The 7,200-nt window shown below is 38.4% G+C and overlaps 1 long non-coding RNA gene across 1 annotated transcript in view; it reads right to left on the reverse strand.

The window, feature by feature from the left end:
* Positions 1-6,903, reverse strand: part of LOC118762455 — a 16,151-nt gene extending 9,248 nt beyond the window's left edge. The window contains exon 1 of the long non-coding RNA XR_004998208.1: positions 6,857-6,903. This is a non-coding gene — a long non-coding RNA (uncharacterized LOC118762455). The remainder of the gene's footprint in view (positions 1-6,856) is intronic.
* Between the last annotated feature and the right edge of the window lie 297 nt (positions 6,904-7,200).

Below are 7,200 nucleotides of genomic sequence, written 5' to 3' on the forward strand. Positions count from 1 at the left end.
TTTGTTCATCAACTCAAGGATATTATAATGTTATATTACTTATTCATTTTACAAATGAGAACATCAAAAGCATACAAAATATTCAACAGTATATTGGATAAATGATATCCCATAGTGGGTTATATCCATAACCCCTATCTTACTTTGTATTATATATATATATATATATATATATATATAGACACGACGGGCTTCCTTCAGTTTTCTGTCTACGAAAATCAACTCACAAGGCTTTGGTCAGCTCGAGGTTATAGTAGAAGACACTTTCCCAAGGTGCCACGCAGTGGGACTGAACCCAGAGCCATGTGGTTGGGAAGCAAACTTCTTACCACACAACCACTCCTGCGCCCATCCATTTGGATTTGTAAATCTGTAACATGTCATCTGTATAAAGGTAACCCGAATGAAAGAATTCCACACTCTACAGCTAAATGGAAGAGACGATCAGACAATATCATAACTGAGGGCATGAGAGTGGGCAGAGAGGGTGGCCCATGTGACTCCTTAATGGGGGCGGCACTTCTAAGTCTGCGTTATAATCCTTATAGCTGTGGTTCTCAACCTTTTTAATATCCGGGTCAAATCCAAAACTTGATTTTTTTTTAGGGAGCTGCTGCACCATAAAAAGGAAAACACAAGTCAAAGAGAACTTTATTATATCATAGAAGGAATACTATCGGAAGGATGGATGGGGGCTACATACGGCCCTGGGAGCTGCGATTGAGAACCACTGCTATAGACTTGGAGGCAGCAAGTTCAAGAGCTACCCGAGTGGCCCACACTCTAGGAACGCCATTGTGATCAGAAGATCGATTACTCAAAATCATGCAAGAAATGCAACCATTCTTTTCTACTCTAGACACAATTTATTGACCCCGAAAGGATGAAAGGTAAAGGCGGAATTTGAATTCGACGGAATTTGAACTCAGAACGTAAAGACAGACGAAATACTGCTAAGCATTTCGCTCAGCGTGCTAATGATTCTTACTTCTTTATTGCCAACAAGGGGCTAAACATAGCGGGGACAAACAAGGACAGACAAAGGGTTTAAGTCGACTTCGGTGGAATTTGAACTCAGAACGCAACGGCAGACGAAATACCGCTAAAACATTTCACCTGGCGTGCTAACGATTCTGCCTGCTCGCCGCCTTAAAGAAATGCAACCATTGCTTAAAAATATGAAGGTGAGTGACAGTAAGATTACCAAGAAAAGAGAGCTGGGGCGAGGATATCGCCCTGTTTGGTGCCTCTTTCTACTGGAATGTGTCCTGCTTTAATGTCTGCAGATTATGGTTCATTCTTTAATTTTATCATGGGAACAGATTTTTGCGTATGTCAATGTCTTAAGTATTGTGTAAGTATGTTGAAGTTCCTATACTTGTGTGAGTGTGTATATAGAATCTGTATGCGTGTGCGCGCGAGAGAGAACGTGTCTGCGCGTGCGCGTGTTCATGCCTGTAGTATATAAGAGTGTGTGCGTGAAGGTATGTGTGTGTGCGTATAACCATTGTCTATATGTTGTTGCATATGTATGTCTTTATATGTGTGTGAATGTATGAAGTGTTTTATGTAAATTTCTATAGACACACATATACATACACACACTCATACACGCACACATCATACTATGCATACGTACATCCATTCATAACATATATATGGCATTGTGCGTGCGTGCGTGCGTGTGGTGTGTGTGGTGTGTGTGTGTGTTGTGTTAAATGTCGACTTAATGAAATAAAAAAAAGGTGAAAATGAAGAGAATCAAAACAATCTGAAGCGGGGGGCGGAAGGGGTGTAGACAAGTATACACATCTGAATGTAGATATACATATATATACATCTTCAGCACTTCTGTAGGTTATACATTCTTTAAAGACACACACACTCACATCTTCCAGAGGTGTAAGAATGGTAAAGAAATGCGTGCGTACCTGTGTTATAGAGTTATAGAGGCAAAGAGAACGAGTTTATTTGTGTAAGAGAGAGAGAGAGAGGAGAGAGAGAGAGAGAGAGAGAGAGAGAGAGAGAGAGAGAAAGAGAGAGGCAGACAGACAGACAGACAGACAGACAGACAGACAGACAGACAGACAGACAGACAGACAGACAGACAAATAGACAGACAGAAACGCAGGCTGGTAGATTATTGTAAGATAGCAAAAAACAAGACATATAGAAGTCAGGGAGAATAACTTCCAAGGTTAAAATGAGCGTCTGCAACACGATGCCGTTCACCTCCACTTGCACAGGTGTGTGGATATATAGAGGGTGGGCCATAAGGATGGGGCAGTTATGTAATAAATATATTTGGTACTCTATCTCATTCTTATAATCCAAGATACTAGCCTTTAAAATGTGTCCCCTCATTCATTAGGCACACTCTGTGTATGTATATTATACATATATGTGTATGTATATATATATAATATATATATTATATATATATATATATATATATATATATATATATATATATATATATATATATATATATATATACTATATATGCATACATACATACATACATACATAACATACATACATACATACATACATACATACATACATACTGCATCATGCACAAATACTCTGTTGTTGATGTTGAAATTCCAATGAAGGAGCCTTGGATCTAGGTTAGAAACCGGCTCTTTCTCCTTTGGCCAAGAAATCTTGAAATAAAACTGAATATGACATACATACCACTTAAATGCACACACGCACGCGCGCACACACACACCACCAACACCACACACACACACACACACACACACACACACACACACACACACACAGCTAATAAAGCCAACCCGTCTCCCAGACATAGCAGCCGAATTGTCTGAAATCACAACTTCTTGTCTTAAAAAGACAATAAGGCCAAGATGTAGAAAGAAGAGAAAAACAGGATGTTTGTTGGTAAAATGCCATCGATCATAGATTTATTCCATCAAGATTGAGTTACGAGACAACATTGTGCAAAGTACATACATCATGACAGCAACGCAAACCAACACATGGTACATGGACACAGGGGCACACGGACACACGGACACACACACACACACACACACACACACACACCACACACACACACACACACACACATACACACACACACCGTTAACAGAGAATGTTTTTTTAAACCTACTGGCACTCCGTCGGTTAAGACGACGAGTGTCCCAGTTGGTCCCCACATCAACGGAACAGCTCTCTCGGCAACTTAACGTGCAAGTGGTTGAGCACTCCTCAGACACGCATACCCTTCACATAGTTCCCATAAAGATTCAGCGTGACACACTGAATGTGACAAGGCTAGCCCTTTGAAATACACGTACGACTCATTTTTGCCAGGTGAGTGGACTGGAGCAAGGTGAAATAAAGTATCTTGATCAAGGGCACAACGCGCTGCCGGGAATCGAACTCACAACCTTCAGGTCGTGAGTCGAATAACCTAACCACGAAGCTACACGCTTTCACAATAGAGTGCTATACACACAAATACATACCACATGGATAAATCTTCAGACTAATGTGCGAAATTTAGCAGAATACTAGGTAGAGAAGCTTATCTCCCTTGTTTGCAAAACATAGGGACACAGAACGCTTGTGCCACATGTGTGTGTATATATATACTCTCTTTTACTCTTCTACTTGCGTTAGTCATTTGACTGTGGCCATTCTGGAGCACCGCCATTCTGGAGCAAATCGATCCCATGACATATTCTTAGTAAGCCTAGGACTTATTCAATCGGGCTATTTTGCCTAACCGCTAAGTTACGGGGACGTAAACACACCAGCATCGGTTGTCAAGCGATGGGGACAATCACAGACACAAAGATACACACACACACACACACACACACATACACATATATATATGTGTGTGTGTGTGTATATATATATATACATACATACATATATACATACATATATATATAATATATATATATATATATATATATATATATATATATATAATTATATATATATATATATATATATATATATATATATATATATATAATATATATATATATATATATATATGTATGTATGTATATATACGCAGGCTTCTTGCTTCAGTTTCCTCCTCCTCCCTCCAAATCCATTCAGCCCGAGGTTATAGAAGAAGACACTTGTCCAAGGTTCCAGGCAATGGGACTGAACCCAGAATCATGTCGTTCGTAAGCAAGCTACTTACCACACAGCCACGCCTGTATATGTATACGTGTGTGTGTGTTTGTGTGTGTTTGTGTGTGCTTATGTGTAAATAATATGTAATATGGTGTCTACTGGAATTATGTTCAACATGTTACTGGCATCCGTCATAAGATTGCAAAGAGAGGACGTTGTCATTGCTCATCCACGATTGAAACCTACACCAAATTATATTGGAAGGAAACCATTAACTAGAGATAAAGTGAACTGTTGCTTTTGATATAAATTTCTTTGTAAACTTTCAAGACTAAATTTAGGTGTTTTGTTTTGTTTTTAAAACAAAATGTTGGTAACAAACACTGGAGGGAAAAGTTTACTAGTTTGATAATTGATTCAATCAAAAGAATTCCGACGTCGCCAAACCCTAAATATATGGAATTCTGGATCCATTGGCAAAAGAAGCGATGGTTTGACTGACTTTTCGTACTGAAATTTGAACATGGCACATAAATGTTGGAGGGACGCCGAGAATATCTACGTTGGTAGGTGATGAGGAATTTTGGATCACAAGTGCTTAATATGACCAAGGATTGAGGAAACCCCCAGAGAAATGTAGACGAACTGTAGAACTATCCTTTTTATACTGAATTCCTGTAACTTGGTGTTAGCCTACCTTTTGAGATTCTTGATATTGTTGGTAGATTTTGGTTGAACGGCTGGTACACCAAGATCAACGGACGGTGACCAAGAACTGCAATCCATAAAGCTTCAATATTTTACTCTCTTAACGGTGTTGGAGTTCTGATATCGCTTGAATCTGAGTTCTTGCAAATAAGAACACTGGATGAAAACAGAAATAGTCGCTACCAAGCAAAAACATCCAGTGGTTCATTCAGACTCATTTCAAAATGAAAAGCAAGAGAAGCAGCGAAAAAAAAATAATTGCAGATTTCGGATCTCCAAAAAGGAGAAAGCTAATTCAAAGACTACACATCCAAGCCATCACTGGAACTGCAAAAATCTGTAAAACTTTCCAGAAGTTCATCATTTAAATATATATGAGCATGTCTATATTGCAATATATGCATGAGGAATACATACACAATACATACGCAAAACATACAACATCTACACACATACATACATACATACATACATACATACATACATACATACATACATACATACCCTGTTGTTGATGTTGAAATTTCAATGAAGGAACCTTGGATCTAGGTTAGAAACTGACTCTTTCTCTATTGGCAAGAGATCTTGAAATAAAACTGAATAATAACATACGAGTGCGTGCATCTATATGTGTGAATCCTGTCTCGACTTCACGCATTAAAACGCTCAAATGAACGCCATGTTGTTGGAGAAATATAATAATATTCACATCGCAATACTAAAAAAAAAATGAAAGCGTGACAACACACCAATTAGGCGTGATGTTGTATAAATAAAACGAATGGCATTTACTAGACAAAAAGCAAACCAGTATTTTTAAAATAGCAAGACATTTCACGCCGCTAAAGGGACGTTTAATCAGAGAGTTGTTTGAATAATTTCAAATGATTAAGTGTTCCAACTCACCATATGACTCAGATCGGACTTTATTAATATTTGATACACACGACTTTGAATAAATTTTCCTCCGCCATTACATCCCTTCATTGTTTTTTGTACATACACACACTCATGTGAGATGTGTGGTGTGAGAGAGAGAGAGAGAGAGAGAGAGTGCGAGTGTGCGTGTGTGTATGTGTGTGTATTTATGTTTATCATGATTCTTTCGTTTGATTTTATTCACAGCAAGCCTGCTGTGAATAAGGTCAAACCGAAGAGCCATACTACCCACCCAAATATCTGCAGATTCACATACCAAAATGTAAGTCCAACATCACCACACACATCTCCACCTCCTTACAACCACCATTCCTTCCTTCCTTTCCATCACCTTCCACCTCTCCCCCACCAAATGCACATAGAAATACCCACATACCCCAATCAATCTTCTCATTGGTCAAAATTGATTAACAACCCTCAGTTAAACATTCATTAATGTTATTTAGTCCGAAGAAATGAACACATGGACTGTGATCCACCTTATGTCCATGGATACTACACACTGTACTGTAATCGTCCCAGGAATACAGAGTACGATCTTAAAAGAAACATGTGCTATGTGGAAACGTATGTAGCAATGCATTAAAGCATTTCTAAATTCCATCTAAGTATTGTTGTTGTTATTACTATGTTATCCTCGGTGTGAGCCCCAAAAACTGGTATCGCCAGCTGGCATCGTTATACTGTAGCCGGCATAATAGAATAGGGGCTTTTATATGCATGTTGAAAACATTTCCTATAAATGTAATTAAAGGATGTGTGTTTGTATGTTGATTCATTCGAAGCGATAAATTATAGGACTCAATATAAATGTAGAGTTTTCTTAAATGAATTGTAAATGAAAGGTTCTGATTTCCAGTACTCCGAGTTGCTCGTTTCCGATCATCAGCTGGTAAACCGAGCCTGGTTTTCATTTGAATATCCACTGTCTGAATCTAAAGGAAACGCTTACCCTTATGTTCTTTTGTTTAAAAACTTTTGTGAACAACGCGTGCAAAACGGGCTGCTCCAAGCTAAGGCCTTTGATTTAATTTCTGGTTATATATATATGTACACACACACACACACACACACACAACACACACACACACACACACACACACACACACACACACATACACACACACACATATACACACACACATATATATATAGTTGGAATTTACAAAAAACAAAAGATAGGTGTGTAAACAACAAACAGGTGTATTAGTTTAACGCTCGGGAAGATGAGAAAGTCTTTTACGTTTCGAGCCTACGCTCTCCAACAGAAAGGAATACGAGAAATAAAACAGAGAATAAAACAGAGAAAGCTTTCGTAGCTAGCGGTCAATCATGAGTTATCTCCCTTGTTTGCTATTTTTAGATTTTAAATTGCTCAGACCGCTGCATGACATCAAAACAATGGCAATCCGGTGTGATAAACCC

This window comes from Octopus sinensis, linkage group LG3 (genome assembly GCF_006345805.1).
Source record: "Octopus sinensis linkage group LG3, ASM634580v1, whole genome shotgun sequence".
In the NCBI taxonomy this organism is placed as follows: Eukaryota; Metazoa; Mollusca; class Cephalopoda; order Octopoda; family Octopodidae; genus Octopus; species Octopus sinensis.